The sequence below is a fragment of the Triticum urartu genome, chromosome 7A (assembly GCF_056163025.1).
Source record: "Triticum urartu cultivar PI428250 chromosome 7A, HENAU_Tu73, whole genome shotgun sequence".
NCBI classification, from domain to species: Eukaryota; Viridiplantae; Streptophyta; class Magnoliopsida; order Poales; family Poaceae; genus Triticum; species Triticum urartu.
The window spans coordinates 690,394,494-690,404,957 of record NC_141879.1 but is presented as its reverse complement, the minus strand read 5'-3'; the positions used below and the strand labels follow the sequence as shown (position 1 = coordinate 690,404,957).

At 42.6% G+C, this 10,464-nt stretch overlaps 1 long non-coding RNA gene across 1 annotated transcript; it reads right to left on the bottom strand.

The window, feature by feature from the left end:
* Positions 1–3,023: 3,023 nt before the first annotated feature.
* On the bottom strand, positions 3,024–5,567 carry LOC147961561 (uncharacterized). The gene is made up of 2 exons (XR_015611572.1): positions 5,320–5,567; positions 3,024–3,483 (listed from the first exon to the last, which is right to left on the bottom strand). It is a non-coding gene; the product is annotated as an uncharacterized LOC147961561 (long non-coding RNA).
* Positions 5,568–10,464: the final 4,897 nt, after the last annotated feature.

Here is a 10,464-nt window from a genome sequence, read left to right as displayed (position 1 = left end):
AACATACTTTAGGGTGTCTTTTTCCCACGTAAACAGATTCACGCCCTGCAGATTCTCCCACAAGAGCGCTTTTACTCCATAAATTAAGGCATGCAGACCCCTTTTAGCTAAGAGAGGGGGAAAAAAGATGATTGGCAAAGTGGGTCATTAGTCAAATGCAGCACTGTAAAAAGGTGTTTCATTTGGCAGTACCGTGTGGAGCCTTTCCCTTGGTTTTAGAAAGAGCTTGTTTGGTTGCCGCTTTTGTCATGTCTCACATTGGAAGTTATGTCGGGCCACGCATGTCATACAAGCTGTACCCCAGCAAAGAACTGATGATCAAACCTGAGGAGATTGAAAAAATATATATGGACTATGATATTACCTCAATATGCCGAAACAAATTGCTTATATTTCCGTCCAGTGGCCTTTCATGGGTGCTTTACAGGATTGAATGAGTGCACATGAACAAACCAAGTATGAAAGCTTGTTTTGAAATGGAACAGAAATTTATCGTACATAATGAAATGGAACAGAAAACTTTAAGCAATTGCATGTAAGATGGAAGACCAGGGACAATGGACGTAAACAAAACAATCTATTACAGCAGGAACAAGCAGAGAAGACAAAATCAGTGCATTTGTAAACCATCTGAAACCTTATAATGAGATCCATCGATATGTTTATTTTGCCTTTCCGCGCTGGGACCAGCAACTGATTGATAGATACACAGTTTGTAAATGGGCCTTAATCATGGACCAGCGCGTGCCTTGTGATGACAAAGAATATATTGTAGATTAAGCAGCCAATAATCTATGCAGCCGGATTCGGTAGAAGAATCTAAGGCAAGGCGTGATGCTGCTTGATATTTGTTAATTAACTGTGCAGTGTGCCATATGCCTACATAAAATGGGCGCTACAGAACCTAAAATTAGTTGGTCAAAGATGTTGCCAACTTGCTGTTGCAGAATAAATGAAGGATATTGTGGATCTGGAGTCAACAAAAAAAAGTGAATGTACAAACAAGGCTATACTGCTATAGGTCATTCTTTTGCCAAATTAAAGTATCCAAACTGACAAGGAACCAAAGCCGCTCCTACATAATAATGGTTCCCCTATTTGCAAAGAACCTAGCCCGCCTATAAGTTTTAAAAAAAACTAGCCCTCCTATATATTTTAGCAACATTATGGCAATAATTGTGGCGGCTAAGCAGAAAGATTCTATGACAAAGGGGTTGTACTGAGCACCAACAAGTGCTACAGAAAAAGAGCACCAAGTAAACCTAAAATATCCCTGTAAAAAAAACTAAAATGTCCTCCACAAATTTGAAAAGAATTTTAACAGAATTTTTTTCTTAAACTGAAGGCTTTTCTTTCTGTGCATGCAAAATAATAATATCGATATTTTGTCAACCTAGTATAATGACCTGAATTTAGTTTGAAAGATTGTTGTGCCACTGTTCGACCATATATAGCTTGCTGACTCGGCAAATCGGCATGAGCAGAGTTGGTATAGGAAGTTTATATCATAACTCTATGAGATTTAGGTCACTTTCTAGATGAGATAAAAAGCGCCCAGTTTGCTCCATGACAAAACCTTTTGGTGGGGAGTCAAGGCCTCAGGTGGCTCAATCATATACATATGCAACCTACTTCACTTGCGCAAACAGACGGCTCAATCACCTAACCTAAAACTCAGGAGCCTTTTCCAGTTTCTGATAGGCATATGTGTTTGACTCTGATGTCTGCTTGAAAACAATCTTCCGGTTCCAAACTTGGGAAATGCTTGTCTGCATCCATCAAAGTGTTTAACTAGTTGCTACAGGACCCATAAGACAGATGCAGACATGACGATGGTCTAACAAAAAGAACTCAGGAATAGCTTGCCGAGAAATTATTTAAGCTTCTTACATTAATTCCATTCCACAGAAAGAGCAAACTAAATTTGAAGTTGCAGAACCATTAGCAATGGTCTGAAACATCAAATGGTCGAGAAATTATTTATGCTTCTTACATTAATTCCATTCCAAAGAAAGAGCAAAAAAAGTCGAACAACACTCAGAAAGTGATGACTCACCAACAGTTTTAGGGGTCATGGGATGATGGAAATGTGCAGGTTCCTTTGAGTAACTGAAACAGGGTAGAAGAATTAGGAGCATTAATAAACATCGCATTGATGTGCCGAAGTAAAAAGGAAACTGGAAAAGGCAGAAGTTGAAGGCTCACCTCTCTACAATTTGTGAAGTCTTGAATTGTCCTTTACTCCTGCGCGTTAATAAGGCAGCCGGCAGCTTTTTTGAAGCAAATAATCAGTGTCTTTAAGCATAAACATAACCTGAATATGTATACATCTGAAGAAGTGTAGACTACAGTGATACCTGTAGGGAATGTATATTGAGAACTTATCTGTGTTAGGTAAAGGCAACCTGTTGGTGTAGAATGTATTGTAACAGTTACTAAGTGAATGTAATTAATACATTCGTGCACTGATATTTGAAAAATACGAGATATCGATCAACCGAATCAACCATCACCAAGTAAGAGACATGATCAGAAGATTAGCAAATGAAACAACTAACAACATGTTATATGAAGCCACTACTTCAACAGTTAAAAGACTTGTCTATTTCTATAGTCTATACTAGTATTAACTAAATTAATACCTCATTAGTCACTGCTCGGGGAAAATTCTAACAAGCCCTTCTGATAAAAATATGACAATATTTTCTCGTCAACTAGGCACAAGAACAAACACTACACAAGTTATACTCCCTCCGTCCGAAAAAACTTGTCCCAATCTTGTCTCTCAAATGGATGTATCTAGCACTAACTTGGTGCTAGATACATCCATTTGAAGGACAAGGGACAATCTTTTTCGAGCGGAGGGAGTACCAGCTAAGTGCTTGAATAATATTCTACTGCTAGAGTGATACCTAGGAAAATGAAAACACCACAGTAAACTTGACAGTTGATGGAAAGCTCTCAAATGCACTCTCTCTTAAGTGTCAAGTAATTAACTGAGGGTAAAGCATGAGAAAAGGAAAGAATCAATAATATAATTATTGAAAGCATACTCTTTTTATATACAAAAATGAATCTTATGTCTTTTTTTATTACAGGGGTTTGAACCCAGCTGAATCTACGAAACATGACACAGTACAATACTGAAGAAAAGCTAAAAACACAACGAAAGCCAAAAAAAAACAAGACAAGAAAAGGTGCTGGAGTTTAGACTCAGCATCCAGACACAAACTTAGGACACACAGATCCTAACAGTTTGCATAATCACATCAAGCTTGCAAAATCAGCGAAATCCAGCAGCTAAGACAGAAAAAATCTTGCACCATATACTCCCGGTGCAGGCAGCAAAGCTACTTTTATACTAACTGTTTTCCATCATGTAGCTCTTCTGAAAACTTCCAAGGCCACCATCTTCAAGATCCTGGAACTGCTCTGTTTTTCATCTTGTCAGGGACCATCCTGCACCTGGAGCACCTTTTGTTCCTGCAAATCATTTCAGCATTCAATCCACTGGCGAATAGAGCATATGACATTTATGGGATCAGAAGGCATCCTATTGTAAAAACAAGTGCCACTACAAGTTTTCCACATTGTCCACATTATAGCAGCAATGCATATTGAGGCAGAAGTTTTCACGATCGCAGGGACATTATTCGTTTATGGTGCACATACTACAGATGATGGACGTTAAACTCACACAATCTTGCAGCTAGTAGCTACTTTGATAAGACACCGCGAAATGTAATGAAACAGCATAAACCTGTATCTTATGATAAATTTTGTACTAAATTTTCTCTACACATAACTTGTTTAACCAATTCAGAGTATTCCTCTGAGAACAAATCAGGAAAACTAACTACACAATAGAGAGGTGCAAACATTTGGTAGTGAAAATTAATTAGTATCGTGATGACATGGGAAATTCCAACCTATATCATACCCCAATTTGAAGCCAAATTGAAATTTACGCATGTTTCCTATCGTCAAGTGACCAATCAGAGCGGCCATCTACATCCATCGTCCACTTAAATCGATTCCTACAGAAATGCATTTTATCGTCTGTTACGCTGAACACCCTAGGGCCCCGCTTGGCAACCCTGGAAAATATATTGTAGTGGTATTTTACTAGCCACTAGTGAAACGACCCAAAATACCAGCAGAAATCCATATTCTCTTGTATATTGTTGTTTGGGAACTTGCTCTACATGCATGTCAGCCACAATGTACATATAAACACGAAGAGGTATAAAATGTATCCATCCAGTCCAGAAAATTTTACAATCTACATCTATATTTGGTGAACTATTTCAAGAGCCATAAGATTAAATTAACTATCTTGAAATCAAACAAATCAAGACAACTTCAATTTGGGCCAAAGACAAACAATTTGGGCATGTTTGTACTTTGTCGGTGTTACATCAGCACCTTTGGCACAAGTAGGGTGTGAAAATAAAAGAGAAGTACTCCCTCCGTCCCAAAATGTAAAACATTTTTTTGATACTATCATAATGTAAAAACCGTCTTACAATTTGGGACGGAGGGAGTAGAAAGAAAAGCTTTGAGCAAGATGTTGCATTGTCAGGATGGCTAGAAGAACAGGGAGAACCAGAATTATGATTCAAGGGTCATCAATGCTGCACTCCTGCATAAAAGGGAAGTGAAGTCAAGAGGGAGAGTGGTTCAAGCGCCAGGGATACAAGTGGAAGTGGGTGTATAATAGTGAGAAAACAGAGTTGAAGTGGCAGGGTTTTCGATGAAGCATAGGAGTTTGCGAATCTGGATACAGTTGCTTCACAATTACTCCTAACTAACTGAACACAATTGCTTGAGAAAAGGCAAACGTGAAATGCTTTAAAAAAGCATGCACTAGTGAGTTTAACTTCAAGGTTAAGATGGTGTATGTATGAAGCTACAGCAAGAAAAGACAAAGGGTTCATCTTTGCCACGGCTCAGTACAACTCACACAAATGATCCCCTGCTTTGCTACAGTTGAGTACACCAGTAAATTAACAGAGAAACACACACAGACACACAATGCTTGGTTAACATCCTCTTTTAAGGATTTTTTGTTAAACGCCAGACAATGCACACAATGATTCACAAATTTTGCACACAGTGATTTGCCTATTTATCACTAAGCTAGTACAAGATGGACAAATTCCAACAAGATCTGGCACTTGTGCCTAGCAAAGCCCCAATCATCTTGACAATCGCAAGCTCATCTTATCCTCGCCCTAATAATCTTGACATAGGCAAAATGAAATCGATTCCACTCGCGTCCAAGCAATAAAATCAGAGCAGAGCAAGAGCAGGGCATACCAAATCATCGTCCACAGAGGGGGCAGTTTCGTGAGGAGGAGGCCGTGGCCTGTGGAAAAGGAAGCGAACGGCGCAGCCACCGTGACGGGGAACCCGGGCAGCAACGGCCGCGGGCTTCGGGAGTGCCGGCAGGGAGGAGGAGAGCTCAGGGCGGACGGCGTCTCCTTCCTCGCGCACGGCGGCCGTCCGCGGCGAGGAACTTTACCCCTTCTTTCCTTTTTTTTTTTGAGGCAAGGACCCCTGGGTCGCGTATGGGCCTACCAGGAAATGCTCAACGACACCCATTGGGTCGGGCAAAGCACAACGGGCCATGCTTGCCGACCGGCCCACCGGCAGTCTACTCCCCGTACACGTTTGCCTGGAGATGCTTTGCTCTGCTGCTCGGCAAAGGAGGACGCCGGCTCTGACCCCAAAACAAAGCTGGAGGGCACCATAGTCGATCTGGACCAAAAGACCCACTACTCAACTGGTTACGTGCTGTGGCAGTTCGTCTTCCTCCCTAAGCTCGAAGCACCATGGGGGACTCGCGCTCCGGCGACGGCACCGGCAAGCTTAATCCAGAGCACCTCATCGGGTTAGTCGACACCGAGTACACATGACTGTTTTTCACTTTGTCGGCCTTGGTGGAAATGGTCGATTCCGACGGATCTTGTAGTAGTAGTAGTAGTACAAGCAGCATGCCCATGAGCCATGGCTGAGCTATCACCAAACCTCGCCCAGAGTGGGCGAATCCTGCACCAAGTTGCATCAGCAGCTAGTGCATGCAATGGGAGGTCTTTTTTCTTCTTCTTAAACTTGGTGAAGGGGTGGTCCGGACCATTTGTCGTGGAGGTATGGTTTGATCCTCCGTACGTTAAAGGAAGTCTGACCGTGTGTGGCAGCTTGTCCCGTAGCTTTTGTTGCAAAAGAAAAAAGAGTTGTTTTCTAATTTTCACACACTAGTCATACTGCTTACAAACATTTACAAGTGTAAATTTATGAAATATTACAAAGGTAAATCCAAGCCTAATTTGACACACACACGCGCAAACAAACAAACAATTACTCATACAAAACAAAATCACTCTAGTGTTTTTCTTTTCATAACTTGTGACCTGGTTTCAGAAAATGCCCTCCTATGCACTGTATATTTTTTATGCAATGCATTATTGTTGCATGCGACCACCTTCAAACTTGCATGCTATCCTTCTCTGCTAGTAAAGTCATCTTAATTTTGAACTTAACGCTATGTTATTTTGATGTTAATTCAGCATAGGAACTCTTGACGGACGGATGCCAGCCGTAAGCTTCCACGGCACAGCACGAGGACACTATGAATCTATGATCTTATCAGGGCCAGGGGCCGCAGAGATGGTATACAGAACCCGACGAAATTCATCAAATGTCTCTTGAATTAGTCTTTGACACCTGCCAATTAGTGCAACATTACATGCTAACCAACAGAGGTGACCCCGATGCTTTTCTTCTCCAGCTTCCTCCCCGCCCAGGACTAATGAAGAACATTCAGGTGCGGTCTTCTTAGTCGGCGCCAAGCGTAATCCTGACCGCCCCTTCAGGTTAGTCGACACTGAGCACACACGAATGTTTGTTATTTTGTTGGCCTTGTGTTCACGGTCGATTCCGACGGATCTTGTGGTAGCGGTACAGGCGGCACGCCCATGGGCGATGGCCGAGCTATCACCAGACCTCACCCAAAGCGGGCGAATCCTGCGCCAAGTTGCATCAGCAGCTAGTGCAATGGAGGTCTTTTTTCTTCTTCTTAAACTTGGTGAAGGGGTGGTCCGGACCATTTGTGGTGGAGGTGTGGTCTGATCCTCCGTACGTCAAAGGAAGTCTGACCGTGTGTGGCAGCTTGGCCCGTAGCTTTTATTGCAAAAGAAAAAAGAATTGTATTTTAACACACTAGTCATATTGCTTATAAACATTTACAAGTGAAAATCTATGAAATGTTACAAGGGTAAATCCCAGCCTAATTTGACACACACACACACACAAACAAACAAACAAACAATTACTCATACAAAACAAAACCAGTAGTGTTTTTCTTTTCATAACTTGTGACCTGGTTTCAGAAAATGCCCTCCTATGCACTGTATATTTTTTATGCAATGCGTTATTGTTGCGTGCGACCACCTTCAAACTTGCATGCTATCCTTCTCTGCTAGTAAAGTCATCTTAATTTTGATCTTAACGCTACGTTATTTTGATGTTAATTCAGCATAGGAACTCTTGACGGACGGATGCCAGCCGTAAGCTTCCACGGCACAGTACGAGGACACTATGAATCTATGATCTTACCAGGGCCAGGGGCCGCAGAGATGGTATACAGAACCCGACGAAATTCATCAAATGTCTCTTGAATCAGTCTTTGACACCTGCCAATTAGTGCAAGATTACATGCTAACCAACAGAGGTGACCCTGATGCTTTTCTTCTCCAGCTTCCTCCCCGCCCAGGACTAATGAAGAACATTCAGGTGCGGTCTTCTTAGTCGGCGCCAAGCGTAATCCTGACCGCCCCTTCAGGTTAGTCGACACTGAGCACACATGAATGTTTGTTACTTTGTCGGCCTTGTGTTCACGGTCGATTCCGACGGATCTTGTGGTAGCGGTACAGGCGGCACGCCCATGGGCGATGGCCGAGCTATCACCAGACCTCACCCAGAGCGGGCGAATCCTGTGCCAAGTTGCGTCAACAGCTAGTGCAATGGAGGTCTTTTTTCTTCTTCTTAAACTTGGTGAAGGGGTGGTCCGGACCATTTGTGGTGGAGGTGTGGTCAGATCCTCCGTACGTCAAAGGAAGTCTGACCGTGTGTGGCAGCTTGGCCCGTAGCTTTTATTGCAAAAGAAAAAAGAGTTATATTTTAACACACTAGTCATATTGCTTATAAACATTTACAAGTGAAAATCTATGAAATGTTACAAGGGTAAATCCCAGCCTAATTTGACACACACACACACACACAAACAAACAAACAATTACTCATACAAAACAAAATCAGTAGTGTTTTTCTTTTCATAACTTGTGACCTGGTTTCAGAAAATGCCCTCCTATGCACTATATTTTTTATGCAATGCGTTATTGTTGCGTGCGACCACCTTCAAACTTGCATGCTATCCTTCTCTGCTAGTAAAGTCATCTTAATTTTGATCTTAACGCTACGTTATTTTGATGTTAATTCAGCATAGGAACTCTTGACGGACGGATGCCAGCCGTAAGCTTCCACGGCACAGCACGAGGACACTATGAATCTATGATCTTACCAGGGCCAGGGGCCGCAGAGATGGTATACAGAACCCGACGAAATTCATCAAATGTCTCTTGAATCAGTCTTTGACACCTGCCAATTAGTGCAAGATTACATGCTAACCAACAGAGGTGACCCGATGCTTTTCTTCTCCAGCTTCCTCCCCGCCCAAGACTAATGAAGAACATTCAGGTGCGGTCTTCTTAGTCGGCGCCAAGCGTAATCCCGACCGCCCCTTCAGGTTAGTCGACACTGAGCACACATGAATGTTTGTTACTTTGTCGGCCTTGTGTTCACGGTCGATTCCGACGGATCTTGTGGTAGCGGTACAGGCGGCACGCCCATGGGCCATGGCCGAGCTATCACCAGACCTCACCCAAAGCGGGCGAATCCTGCGCCAAGTTGCATCAGCAGCTAGTGCAATGGAGGTCTTTTTTCTTCTTCTTAAACTTGGTGAAGGGGTGGTCCGGACCATTTGTGGTGGAGGTGTGGTCTGATCCTCCGTACGTCAAAGGAAGGCTGACCGTGTGTGGCAGCTTGGCCCGTAGCTTTTATTGCAAAAGAAAAAAGAGTTGTCTTTTAACACACTAGTCATATTGCTTATAAACATTTACAAGTGAAAATCTATGAAATATTACAAGGGTAAATCCCAGCCTAATTTGACACACACACACAATCAAACAAACAAACAAACAATTACTCATACAAAACAAAATCAGTAGTGTTTTTCTTTTCATAACTTGTGACCTGGTTTCAGAAAATGCCCTCCTATGCACTGTATATTTTTTATGCAATGCATTATTGTTGCGTGCGACCACCTTCAAACTTGCATGCTATCCTTCTCTGCTAGTAAAGTCATCTTAATTTTGATCTTAACGCTACGTTATTTTGATGTTAATTCAGCATAGGAACTCTTGACGGACGGATGCCAGCCGTAAGCTTCCACGGCACAGCACGAGGACACTATGAATCTATGATCTTACCAGGGCCAGGGGCCGCAGAGATGGTATACAGAACCCGACGAAATTCATCAAATGTCTCTTGAATCAGTCTTTGACACCTGCCAATTAGTGCAAGATTACATGCTAACCAACAGAGGTGACCCCGATGCTTTTCTTCTCCAGCTTCCTCCCCGCCCAGGACTAATGAAGAACATTCAGGTGCGGTCTTCTTAGTCGGCGCCAAGCGTAATCCCGACCGCCCCTTCAGGTTAGTCGAAACTGATCACACATGAATGTTTGTTACTTTGTCGGCCTTGTGTTCACGGTCGATTCCGACGGATCTTGTGGTAGCGGTACAGGCGGCACGCCCATGGGCCAGGGCCGAGCTATCACCAGACCTCACCCAAAGCGGGCGAATCCTACGCCAAGTTGCATCAGCAGCTAGTGCAATGGAGGTCTTTTTTCTTCTTCTTAAACTTGGTGAAGGGGTGGTCCGGACCATTTGTGGTGGAGGTGTGGTCTGATCCTCCGTACGTCAAAGGAAGGCTGATCGTGTGTGGCAGCTTGGCCCGTAGCTTTTATTGCAAAAGAAAAAGGAGTTATATTTTAACACACTAGTCATATTGCTTATAAACATTTACAAGTGAAAATCTATGAAATGTTACAAGGGTAAATCCCAGCCTAATTTGACACACACACACACACAAACAAACAAACAAACAATTACTCATACAAAACAAAATCAGTAGTGTTTTTCTTTTCATAACTTGTGACCTGGTTTCAGAAAATGCCCTCCTATGCACTATATTTTTTATGCAATGCGTTATTGTTGCGTGCGACCACCTTCAAACTTGCATGCTATCCTTCTCTGCTAGTAAAGTCATCTTAATTTTGATCTTAACGCTACGTTATTTTGATGTTAATTCAGCATAGGAACTCTTGACGGACGGATGCCAGC